Source organism: Sinohyriopsis cumingii, chromosome 9 (assembly GCF_028554795.1).
Source record: "Sinohyriopsis cumingii isolate HCF-2022 chromosome 9, ASM2855479v2, whole genome shotgun sequence".
NCBI lineage: Eukaryota > Metazoa > Mollusca > Bivalvia > Unionida > Unionidae > Sinohyriopsis > Sinohyriopsis cumingii.
The window spans coordinates 35,021,232-35,035,475 of record NC_142969.1 but is presented as its reverse complement, the minus strand read 5'-3'; the positions used below and the strand labels follow the sequence as shown (position 1 = coordinate 35,035,475).

General features: G+C 34.1%; 1 protein-coding gene across 2 annotated transcripts in view; it reads right to left on the bottom strand.

Annotated features, from left to right (window-relative positions):
- Positions 1–14,244, bottom strand: part of LOC149791528 (beta-1,3-galactosyltransferase 5-like) — a 258,369-nt gene that overhangs the window by 37,766 nt on the left and 206,359 nt on the right. The gene's annotated exons all lie outside the window — the stretch shown is intronic.

Genomic DNA, 14,244 nt, shown 5'->3' with positions numbered 1-14,244 from the left:
TTGAACCCTGTCTCTTTTATACAAAACCATCACTTTGATCGAATGTAGATTAAAGAAACATACACCATGTTATCCAATTCAGGACAATGTGTACAGAAAACTGAATGGAATATTTTTTGTATTAAAACTAAATATGCAGTATTCGGTTTTTCATCACTTCTGCATATTTAGTTTTAGTACAAAAATATTTCATTCGATGTTCTTTGTATTTATGGTGTATGAGCGGTTTCTACGGACAGTTGAAGGCGTATTTTATAATTTAAAGAGATTTCGATGGTAAATGTGGCTTTTTTTAAACCTAAGAACAGTTTGCTACTAGAAGTAAAACACCGAATTACTAAATTTTATTAGTAGCTAAATAATTTCTTTACAATGATATATGAGCTGTATATAAATTTGAATCAACTGGCGAGATAACTAATAATTGGCAGATTGCATCCCCTGCCTCGCCTAATATTATATCCAGAAGGGACAAGGATGCATTCTTAAAGGTAGGATTTTCAAACAGTCAAACCAGAGGGCCATGAACACTTGCAGTTGTTACTGATATTTAGTTTATCCTCAGCCCCCATTTAAACAAGATGTTGCAAAAGGAAGTGTTTGAATTGCTCGGTCATAATGTCTGGCTCAGACTTGAGAGAGAGAGAGAGAGAGAGAGAGAGAGAGAAAAGGGGGAGTCCTATCTTGATTCAGCATCCACGTCTTTAGATTCGTCGATATGAGCAAAACCTTCCATTATGTTTGCATGTATTTTCAAATACATTTCCTTCTGAACTCTAGTTCTGTGCTTCCAGATTTTTTCACAGAAGTATTTCAAGTACGTAAGCACCAAAATTACAAACCCAGACTAACCCCAGAACCCAATTGTTTCAAACTTTCGATTAGAGGTTTAATTTGCACCAGTCGATGGCAATGATAACTATATTAATCTTTCTAATTATAGCTTCACTATTAATCACAAATGGACATTGTTATGTCAAGATCAAGATCTGTAATTGTCGTGTTTGGTTTTCGTTAACTGATTTTCCTGAAATCTGAAAGAATATACACAATCGATCCTATTGTACTAGATTTAGATGGGAGCCGTGCTGTGGGTGTGATTGTAAAGGCGCATGAAATTCATTGACACCAATACCGTGATAGACACAGCTTAATATACTTTCAAATAAAGAAACGTAGTACTGACGTTACCTTGGTTTTACAACTAGCTCTAATTGTAGACATTGCTTGTCCCTCTCTTGTAACAGATGCACAATTTCAGCGCCACATTAAACCGAATGGAACGAAATTTGCAGGCAGTACATTTTTTCCGCTTGTAGCACATTATCACTTTCGAGACCAATATAAGCATATAAACTTTGGGGATTCTACTTGGTCAGATTCCATGATATTAACTTCACTGAATATCAATGACATATTACTTAGTTGTGTTTCGTTATGTTTTTGCATTAATTAAATGCACCATGGTAAATTTGTCAAGTTAATTTGCCTTAAAAACGTAGACTTTACCAGGTCAATGTTTAAAGTTATGAAACTGTATGGTTGAATGGTAACGTCTCATTAGAGCGCAAACCATTAGAGCTTATCACACTAGAGCGCCAAAAATATTTTTGTCCTACTAGAGCTTATCTTTTTAGGGCGCATCCCATTAGAGCTCGAAGAACTAGCATCACTAGAGCGCGAACAACGAAAAACACATTTGTTAACTGTACCTTTATATTTATTTTAAATTGGTTGATTCAGAATGAAAAACACATTTGTTAACTGTAACTTTATATTTATTTTAAGTGGGTTGATTCAGAATATGGCTGATACCAGTTATCAGTTCAATAGCATCAATGTTCCCATCGTTGTACATTACCGTCAGTCTCTGAACGCGTCTTTCAATGTCCAAATATTTCTTGTTTGGACGTACCACTTCTTGTCCTGCAGTGATTTGCAGTCGTGTAACAGCGGAACTTGCTTGCTCGTCACGAATTGCTGTCAGTAGACACCGGATGGTCGGATGACGTTTGTACATATTATAATATATATAACATCAAACGTGATGGTAATTCAATCTTGTTGAACTTAATTTTTTTTCTCCGCACCCTATTGTGAATGCGCTCTAGTGAGATATTTTTGAGCTCTAATAGGATTAGCCCTAATGAGAAGAAAAAAAAATGTCAGCGCCTCACTGCGCGGTGCTCAAATGGGATGCGCTTTAGTGAGACCAAACCGGTTGAATGTATGGTTGATTACTATAGTACAAATTTAAAAAAAAAAAACCAAACTATTTTATGTTATACTTGATACGCTTGTATATGTTTTGGAAATTAATAAACAATAACTTCTAAGAATTCGTTAAATTTGAAACAAGCGTTAAGAGTCAATTGCGGTGATTTCAATGGGAGAAGACCACATATATTATCGTGATAACGTATTTGCTTTCTCTAACAGTTGCCCAGGATAAATAAACACGGGGAATTATTTAAGATGGATGAAAAATAGTATTATTTTCAATTAGGAATTATTATTAAAATATCAGTGTTGGGGTAGAAAATACACATGACACCAAACTATTTTGTGCCGTCAAATTTTCACTTGTCTAACAGTCTTGTTTGACAACATTGGTTTACAAAACATATACCAGAATATCAGTGCCATGTATAACAGCGGTGAATGACAAAACAGAAAATATGAAGACCGAACTGTTGTCAAACGGCCAAGTTATACCTGTAAATATGCATTCTAGTAAGCGCTTACGCGTTAACGGATACTAATTTTAGCAGGTAGGCTATCTGATTTTGTTTGTTAATTGACAAATGTCTCGCTTCTACTTAATTGATATGCGTATCGTTTCTAGTTAACTGACACATGTATCTCTTCTAGTTAATTGACATATGTATCGCTTCTAGTTAATTTACATATGTCTCGTTTCCAGTTAATTTACACATGTCTCGCTTCTAGTTAATTGATATATGTATCGCTTCTACTTAATTGACACGTCTCACTTCTAGTTAATTGACACGTCTTGCTTCGAGTTAATTGACATATGTCTCGTTTCTAGTTAATTGACAAATGTCTCGCTTCTAGTTAATTGACATATGTCTCGCTTCTAGTTAATTGACATATGTCTCGCTTCTAGTTAATTGACAAATGGCTCGCTTCTAGTTAATTGACATATGTCTCGCTTCTAGTTAATTGACATATGCTTCGTTTCTAGTTAATTGACACATGTCTCGCTTCTAGTAAATGTTAGTACTATAATAATACTAATAATGAGGACTTTGTATAGCGCCTAATCTTTAGAAGCTCTAAGCGCTTTACAACTTTAGACAACACCTATAAGATAAAAACATATAATGATATGATTACAAAAAACAATACTGTTCAGAGATGTTGGAGACGTCGTATTAATGCGGTTATTTTGCTATTCGTCATGAACAACAAAACGTAACAACCTCGAGCAACCTTCCGATATTTCACAAGATGTTTAGCTCTGGTCAAGACGGAAACCTTAGGACATTAAAACCTCAGTCGATTCTGTAACTTATTTTCTCTTTCTAGACCACCCTGGGCTCTGACTGCGGAATTTGTAAACATGTTTATACCCTTATTTCAATTTAAAACTCTTTGTAGGCAAGCCAATACTGCAACATGGTATAAAACTTTTAATTTACTGAACGCAAATATCATATACATGTTGGCATCTTGTTTATGCCTGTCAACAGTACATTTATTGCTATTATTGCTTTACACATTAAAAACGCGTCTATCTGTTTACTATATATTTCAACTTAAACCCTTGTCATTAAGCGGTATCCTTTTGTTATATTGCATATTCAACTTATACTAGAACATGCTACACTCGTATTTATTTTCAGCATATCGGGGTCCCTAGTGGCCGAGTGGTCTAAAGCGCTCTCCGTTACGGATCACTGCCATGTCACCTCTGTCTGCGTAGGTTCGAGTCTCGGATTCGGCCAATGTGGATATGTGAGAAAGCTTGCCAGTAGCTTCTCGAGGGTCGGTGGTTCTTTCCGGGGTTTTCCCGGGTTCTTCCTCCACCATTAATACTGGCCGCCATGTATAGCCTATCGTGTGCTGAAAAATGGCGTTAAACCCTACAAGCCAATGTAGGTAACATGACTAACATGATATGCACGGGTATTCTACCCTGACTTGTACTCACTCTCCTATGGTTTTAAGTAAGACCAATTTCTAAAATCACACTGGTCGTTTTTGGATCACGTCAAAGAGTATACAATCTCCATTGTTCTCCAGCCATAGGGGTAAGTGTTAAATTTACATTTTTATTTGATATGCGAAGCTTATTCGGTTTGAAATGTCTTATCGCGTAATAATGTATTTATTACAACGCAGATTTAAAGTATTATCATATATTTAGAGATTATACAGAAACTATATATTTCCTATGGTTTTAAGTAAGACCAATTTCTAAAATCACACTGTATTTATAACCATAATACATAATAACCATAGGTTATTATGACCAATTTGGTTTTATTGTAACTGATTCTGACTGTGTTTGTAGCTGACTGTGATTGTAGCTGACTGTGTTTGAAGCTGATTCTGACTGTTATTGTAGCTGACTGTTATTGTAGCTGATTGTGACTGTCGCTGTGATTGTGTCTATGAAGTGTGATTGTCAATGTGACTGTGAATATGACTAGAGCGGTCTGAAGCTGTCCGAAGCCGTCTAAAGTTGTTTAGAGCTATCTGGAGTTTCCAGAACATTTAATGCTACGTGCTGTCGATACGTATGTGTGTATGTACGTATATCTGTGCCACGGACGTAGACGTAGTAAAATTGAAAAAGTGCTGTATGCTGAATGTATGTGTAACGTATGACTGTACTCGTGGTGGATTCATAAAGGGTGCGAGCGGTCGATAAGAGTGTGGACCAACCCAATGAATCGTGCGACTCTACAAGGGGGTCTAGAAGCATACGTTTGGATCAATTGTTGTTCCATTGCATTTTTTTATATCCATAAGATTATTTTAAATCTTCTTTATGTTCATAAGATAGCAGCAGAGAGGCTTAACAGACCAGGGCCGTTCGCCAAAATAAACGCTCCTACGAGAAACATTCGCCAGGAAGACCCCAAATGTCAAAATAAACGCTGCTGGGAGATGTTATTAAGACAGAAAATCTGCCGCATACACATAGTACATCACAAAAATATACCCACGCAAGCAAATTTTACTAACCCCCCCATTTATATAAATTTTGGTTTTGTTTTTAGCACGAAAAATTGGTCTCAGCCCCTCTGCTGCTATACAATTGTTAAAGTAATTTGTTAAAGTTATTGAAGTAAAATATTTTGTATATCATGAGTGTTGGAGAACCACATTCAGCTATAATAGCAAAGGAGCATTTGGCTGCATTAAGGAAATTAATTCCTGTTAGAGAATCTGTCAAAAAAAAAATACGAGCGTATCAAGATGAAAAACTTGGGTTTAAAGATTTTACAAAAGAATTATTCGAGCCAGTAACTAAAAAAACTGAACAGGTCGTGTTTGGAGAGATTAAAGATCCTGAAGTGAAACAAACAGGAATTCTACCTGTGTTGAAGAAGATTGAAGAACAAACTGCAATACATACACCTGCACCAGCAGTTAGACCCACAACTCTCGCAATACGTGCACCTGAGCCTGAAGAACAATCAGCTTCACATAAAACTCCTGCAACTCCCGCGATTGAAAAATTTACCGATGATTCTATTAGCAAAATGAGAGATATAAAAAACAATAAATGTTTAGCTTATGTTGCTGTTTCATCATATATTGAGCGAAAAAAAAATTTTAAAACCAGAATATGGTGAAAAACCTGTAGATAGCAATACGTGGTTAAAATGGATATATTATGTGAGAAATAATATTAATCGGGTTAGAAATGATGATCCGATTTTATAGATTATCTTAATGAGGTAGATATTTTGGAGGAAAAAATTAGAAAAAAATCAGCACAAATACCTGAACAAATTCAATCTCCAATAACAACATCATCTGGTGAAATAATGCCTCATGAATTATTTACTAATAAAACTCTTGATATGTTTAAGGATAAGGAAAAATTAACTAAAATTGCTGCATTTGGCGTTGTTTTAAAAAGATAAATATACAAAACCAGAATATAAAGATTTATTATCGGAAGCTTTATGGAGACCTGCAGTATTTTTTGCTTCTATAAGATCTAAAATTGATTACGATAATCCAAAATATGGTCAATTTTTGGATGATGTATCGAAATTAAGAGCTTCAAAATTCAAAAAATCTGAGACACAACAACCTGAAGTTCCACAAGAACAACCTGAAATTCCTTATGATTTATTTAGAGATATTTTTAGAGAGGAAGAAAAAGAGGAGGGAGAATTTGAAACACCACGAGGTTCACCTATCCCTGGCGCTACCGGTAGCGGTTACAACACAATCTGCCCTAACAGTGTTGTTAACGACGTATCTCGATTAGAAGTTCTTATTGGAGGAAAACGAGCTGGAAATAATTCACGTGAAATAACTAACGAGGCAGCAGATATTTGCAAAAGATTATTTAGTGGAAAAATTATAGATATTCAAACTTACAGAAATTTAATCGATGAAATTATTGAAGGGTATAGCGATTAGTTGTTAGATAAATAATATTAAATAAAAGATGATAGTTCATAAACATCACCGAAGGTCAGCACAAATTCGTGTCGTTAATTCCAGATTACCTGTATATAAACTCGTTCACGGCAACGGAATTACAAGCTTCGTTACCAGAATTGCACCTAATGTCGGACCGATTGCTAAACAATTAGCGATGAAAGCAATTGGATTTGTTCGAGATAAAGCTACCGCTGCTGTTGGTGATTTAGCTGGTAAAGCATTTAGTGCCATTAAAGATAAAATTACAAAATTAGTACGTAAAAAAACCAAATTACCTAGCACTGCTGTGATGCCTAGCGATATCAGTAAAATTATTAATGGTGCGGCAAATCAGAAATTAGCTGAATTAACAAATAAACTAGTGGACCAAGAAATTGCTCAACCGGTAAATACCAGCTTTATATCAGGCAGCGGTCTTCGTTTTAGAAGATAATTATTAATTATAATAAAATGTTTGCAAGATTATCAAACGAAGCGTTTGACATGGATGAGCCAGTCGGCAAGGACACATCGTTGCGTGATTATCAATATTTTTCATATGACGCGGTAACACCAAATAGTCAAAATCGTGTTGAAGTTCAAATTCATGACATGACAAGATATTTTCTTCCATCTGAGGCGTTTATCGAAGTTGTTGGTGAAATTGTTAGGGCAGATAACAAAAATAATTTTGACGCAAATGTTAAAATTGGTTTTGTAAACAACGGAATTATGGCATTATTCAAGAGCGCCACATACATGATTGATGGAAGAGAAATTGAGTCAATTACTAATGATGTTGATTTAGCTACAACAATTATAGGTCTAGCGAGATATTCAGATGATTTTACTAGATCGGCTGGCCCTAGCATGATGTTTGCCAAAGATAATTCTGATGCAGCTGAACATTTGCAATTTAATGTTAGGCAACCAAGAGATCGTGCTGCTCCTCCTGCTGATGCCGATGTTGAGGATATGATTATTAATGCTAATCCCAATTTTAACTTAGGTTTCGCCACACGAAAAGCAATGTTGGTAGGAAATAACAGAAGTTTTTCATGCGCGATTCCCTTATCACATATCTTTGGATTTTGCAGAAATTTCAGAAAAGTAATTTTTGGAGCGAAACCCACTTTAACACTTATTCGAAATGGTAGCAATAATGCCATCTGTCGGGATGGTGGTGTTGACGGTAAAGTTAACATAACTAAATTTACCTTATGGATGCCAGCGCTGGTTCCATCAGTAATTGAAGAAAAAAAATTAATGTCATTCATGGACAGCGGTGGTTAATCAATAATGTCGTGGTTAACAACATCAACTGATACAATATTAACAAATATTAGCGGCGATTACACCTGGCGTATTGCAGCTCAACATGGCATTTCGGCACCACGACACATTTTCATTGCTTTTCAAAACAATAACAGATATGATCAAACTCAGTCACATGATATTTGATAACGTTGCAGCTACCCATGTCTCGTTGAGAATTAATGGTCAGCAAGAACCAACTGAAGAAATATTGATAAATTTTGAAACATATTCAACAGCTCGTGCATATCATCGAATATTAAGTTATATGGGGCGAGATCAAAATATTGATACAGGATTGCAAATATCACAGCTGGATTTTAATACACGCTACCCAATCTATTATTTTTCACTGGAACATCTTGATTTGATAAAACAATCTGTCGTTGATATTCATTTTAAAGCAAGAATTACAATTGGAGCTGGAGCTAACTACAAAGTTATTGCTGTGATTCTCAGCGACAAAACCATGATTTTAGAGGGAATTAGTGGTAGAATGAGAGTTGTTGATGCACCTGTGGAAAATATGTAATTTGTAATTTAAATTCCTGCTGATAAATATAAATGCCATATGATCATGTTAGTGTGACTCTGACTCCGGGTCAGATAAAAAGACTTCAATCAAAAAATGCTAGCTCGATAAAATTAACGTTGAAAAACTCACAAATTCATGGTGGACCAAATAAATTATCGTTAACTAAAACCCAACACAAACGTTTCAATAGGGCCAAATCGGCAAATACTGGAGTTAGCGTTAATCTCAGCCCAGGAGCCATCAAAAATATGGTTAAAGTTGGTGGATTTTTCCCGCTATTAGGATTAATTCCTGGATTAGTTGCAAAAATTGCTTCTATCGCTGCTCCATTAGCGGCAAAGGCAGCTCCGGCCATAGCAAAAGCTGCTGCATTAGGTGGGGTTGGATATGCAGGTAGCAAATTAGCAGAAAAAATAACAGGAGGACGATATGGTAAAAAAAAAAGGTCGCGGCCTGAGGTTGCCAGGAACTTACGGCAGCGGCCTGAGGTTGCCAGGAACATACCAGTAGCGATGTCAAATTTGGATCTATCTAATGAAGTTAAAAAGAAGAAAATTAAATTATTTAGAGGAATATTTATGCGAGATCAATTACCAGCAAAACCAAATTCTTTGGAGACGGGAATTATAAATATCGATGACAGTATTGGGCCAGGGACACATTGGGTAGCCTACGGAATTAATCCGCGTGAAATTATATATTTTGACTCGTACGGGCTGGCTCCACCAAATGAATTTATCAATTATGCGAAACAATTAAAAACTCCAATTTGGTATTCAACACTACCAATACAAACTTTAACTGATCCACCAATCTGCGGTAGTGAAGTAATGTTCTTGATGCGATATCAAAATCATCGTTGCCGTATCACAAAATCGTACTTAAATATACATCAGATAAATATAATGGTTGACATTTTTGGAAGGTCATTAATAAGAGAAAAAAAATCTGACGTTGATTTATCAAAATATGCAACAAAAGATGACCTTAACAATTTATTATCGATATCAGAAATAAATCCTGACGAGATTGTTATTTTTCAAGATCAACATGGAAAATTAGGAACAAGTAATGTTAAAATTGCTGATGTGGTTCAGCGGGCACATGTGACTGAATTGCGAGGAATTGTTATTAGTGAAACTGACAAAAAAATTGGTGAAACTGAAAACTGACAAAAAAATTGGTGAAACTGACAAAAAAATTACAAAAGTTCAAGGTGATTTTACCAGCCATGTAACTGATTTTGCTAATTTGCGAACAACTAGTGAAGCTGACAACAAAATTAGTGAAGCTGACAACAAAATTAGTGAAGCTGACAAAAAAATTGGTGAAGCTGACAAAAAAATTGGTGAAACTGAAAAAAAAATTGGTGAAACTGACAAAAAAATTAGTAAGGTTCAGGGTGATTTTACTGGTCATGTAACTGAATTTGCTAATTTACGAACAACTGTTGATGAAACTGACAAAAATTAGTAAAGTTCAAGGTGATTTTACTGGCCATGTAACTGAATTTAATAATTTACGAACAACTGTTGGTGAAACTGACAAAAAATTTGCTGGTCATGTGACTGATTTTGCTAATTTACGAACAACTGTTGGTGAAGCTAACAAAAAAATTACAGAAGTTCAAAGTAAATTTACTAGCCACGTAACTGAATTTGTTAATTTGCGAACAACTGTTGGTGAGGCTAACAAAAAGATTACAGCGGTTCAAGGTGATTTTACTGGCCATATAACTGATTTTAATGGTTTAAAAAAAGATTTTGAAAATATTAAAGGAAAAATTGAAAAATCCCAAAGTGATTTTACCGGCCATGTATCTGATTTTACTAATTTACGAGGAATTGTTAATGAGGCTAATGAAAAAATTGCGCGAGCTAATGAAGAAATTGAACGAGCAAAGAAAGAAATTGAACGATCCCAAGGTGATTTTGTTGGCTTGCAAGAAACTGTTAGAAAAGCTGATGCAGAAATTACTGAAACTAACAAAAGAATTAAAAAATCTCAAGATGATTTTAATAAAAAAGTTGAAGAAATTGAAAAATCTCGTGGTGAAATTTTACTGGGTTACAACAAGCTGTTAATGAAGCTAATGCAGAAATTAATAAAATTAGTAAAGATATCAAAGAATCTCAGGTTAAATTTATTATTGAAATTAATGCAAAAATTACAAAATCTCGAGGTGATTTTACTAACTTGCAAAATGCTGTTGGATCAGCTAATGTAAAAATTACAAAAGCTTACGAAGATATAAAAAAATCTCAAGATGATTTTACCAAAAAAGTTGACGAAAACATTCTTGCAGCTAACTTGGCAATTACGAAATCCCAAGATAATTTTGCTGGCTTGCAAGAAACTGTTACAAAAACTGTAGGGGAAATTGAGCGAGATAATGAAGAAAATAAAAAAGCTAAAGCCCAACTTGAGAAAGATACTCGATTAGTTTTTGAAGATCTCAACAGAATAATGCACGAAAAATTCGAAGAAATTAAAAAAGCTCAAGCTGATTCTATCACAAAAAATGAAGAAAAAATTACGCGAGCTAATGAAGAAATTACAATAGCTAACGAAAAAATTACAAAATTTGAAAGTGATTTTGCTGACCATATGACTGAATTTAATAACTTACGAAAAAATTCCAGAAAAGCTTTTAATGATCTTATAAAAATTCAAGGTGATTTTACTAAACATGTAACTGAATTTAATACTTTACATGAAACTGTTAGCAAAGCTGACGAAAAAATTACAGGTGATTTTACTACCTTGCGAGAAACTGTTGCAAAATCTGTCGGAGAAATTAGTAAAATTAACGAAGATGTTAAAAAAGAAAAAGATAATCTTGTTAAAAAAATTGAAGAAAGACTTGTAAAACTTTTCGAAGATTATGTAAAATCAGTTGAAAAATTTGGAAAAGAATTTGAAAAATTTAAAAATGATGCTACAACAGCTAATGAAAAAATTGCAGTGGTTCAAGGTGAATTTACTAAACATGTGACTGAATTTAATACCTTGCGAGGTGAAGCTGACAAAAAATTGGTGAAGCTGACAAAAAAATTAGTAAAGTTCAAGGTGATTTTACTGGCCATGTGACTGAATTTACTACTTTACGAGAAACTGTTGGTGAAGCTAATGCAATTATCACAAAAGTTCAAGGTGATTTTACTAAACATATAACTGATTTTACTACTTTACGAGGAACTGTTAGTAAAGCTGACGAAAAAATTACAAAAGTTCAAGGTGATTTTACTAGTCATGTAAATGAATTTAATAAATTGAATGAAACTATTAAGGCAAATAAAAAAATTGTTGATAAAATCTCTCAAACAAAAATTGAAACAGATTCAGCAATTAATACAGCTGCTAAACGAGCTGATGATGCCATCGATGGGATAAATAAAGCTAATGCAATTATTACAAAAATTCAGGGTGATTTTGCTGGCTTACAAAATAATTTTGAAATAGCTCAAGGTAAAATCAGCGAGGATAACAAAGATTCAGCTAAACTCATTAAAGATATTAGAGTCGATATTGAAATTATTAATGAATCTATCAGGAGAATTAATGAATTTTCCTGGCAGATTAATGAAATTAATACCAAAAACGAACTTATTAAATTTCCACCTGGAACAGAACAAAGTCATATAAAAAATTTAACGTTTACTGTGGCGTCCGGAAAAGGTACCTGGACTCCAACCGATAATAAATTTACTTGCATGTCGCCAAATATTGGCTTGTGTAGAATAACTGTTTTTTCTTCGCCACAATTTAAGATAATTTTTAGTGACAAAACTTATCCAAATTCCTTCATTATTATAACGAACAAAGATGTTGAATTAAATTTTACGCTAGAACCACCAGATCGAACAACAACAGATTCAGTTATATATTTGTGGTTTGTAGAATTTATCACTAAAATTCCATCATTTGAAGATATTTGAAAATTAAATAATGACCGAATACAGATACAACCAAGCTAGATCATGGCAGGATTCGTTAAAACTCACCATAGATCTGTATTTAGCAAAAATAAAAAAATACCAGCGACGATTGGTTGTTATTGATATAATTGTTTATTCAGTTAGCGCCGCTGTTGCTGGCACAGGAATAATATTATCCGCGATACCAACCACACTCATCGCAGTTTGTGTAATTACGGCAGTTGCTGGCGTCGCAAATATTATTGCAAAAAAAATATCGTCGTGTGCGAATACAAAATTAACTTCGTATATAAATAAAATTAACGCGGCAACAGTTGCATATGCAAAATTATCTTCGTTGTTATCGGAATTTCTAAATGACGGAGTTATTTCTGATGATGAATTTTCTGCTATTGTAGTGATGATTAATAATAATGTCGCTGGAACAGATTGTAACGAACACGAATCTACGAAGAACAACAATGATATCGGCGAGCTCAACAAATCCGGAATTTAGTATAATTTTTCCAATTCCGATATCTGTTGATGAAATTTCTCTATCACAGTTGCGAGTTTATCATAGCTGGCCCAATATCAGATCAAAATCATTTGGCAGCTCATTATCGAATAATTCATTTGTTTTTGCTAATAAAAATAAACTAGATGGTACTCCAGATTGGATTGTCATTGGATTACCAACAGGTAGTTATCAGATTGAGCAAATTAATGATGAAATATTAAACAAAATTAAAAATTTGACGGGCGATAATGAACCAGGAATAAAAATATCTGCACATGAGCCAACGTTAACTTCAATTATTGAGGTAAAATCGCCATATATCGTTGATATCTATCAATCTTCGATTAGAACAGTTCTAGGTTGGCCTGAAAAAGAACCAGAAATACAACCGGCGTCACCAGAACCTAGCAAGAGTGATTTTATTACTGATAAACAAAATTATCATGGAATTATTCCATCGTACAAAAACAAATTAGATGAGATTAAAAAAAAATCACAAAATAACTGAATTTATTTTCATGGACGATCCAGCATGGAATTTTAGGCAACATGAAAAATGGTCCAGCTATGGAATAACATCAGTTCATATGAGTAACATAAATATATATTTTGCAGAGATTAAACAATTACATAAAAAATATTTGTGGTTGCTACAACGATATTTTCACGAATGCGTAATTAACGTGTCATGGTCATGTGGTGAGGTGATCAAACACGCGGAAGTATTAAATCAGCTTGCATCAGATATGGAACATTTTAATAAAATATTAGTTCAGATAATAATTGACAATAAAAAAAAATAAACAAATGTTTTTAGATAAAGAGAAATTAACTGAAGAAACATTAAAATTACCTGGCTATAACGCGCATAAATTAAGAAAATTAGTTGCTGATATTATTGATGAATTATTCTCTCAATTACATGCCGCGTGGAGAAAATAATCGCTACCAAAATCCTTATTAGGTCATGGCAGGCATATTTCACCTGAAATTGTTAATATAACTGATGTTATCGCGCTTAATCTTCATGCAGATATCATCGACGGTAGTTATAGTGCAGATGCTTCAATATCAAATCAAGTTCAACAAGGGTCAATATTATATTCGTTTTCACCAACAGCACCTCCTGGATCATTGTGAAGAAGTCAATCAATCCCGTTTATCTTCGTTGCCACAATCAATTATTGCCTAGGATAAATTTTAGGCTGACAAATCAACATGGGAATTTGCTTGACATGCGCGGTGAAACATTAAATATTAATTTGTTGGTAAAATTTTAAGATTTTTAAATTTTAATCTCACTACCGTAGAAAAAATGACAAAAA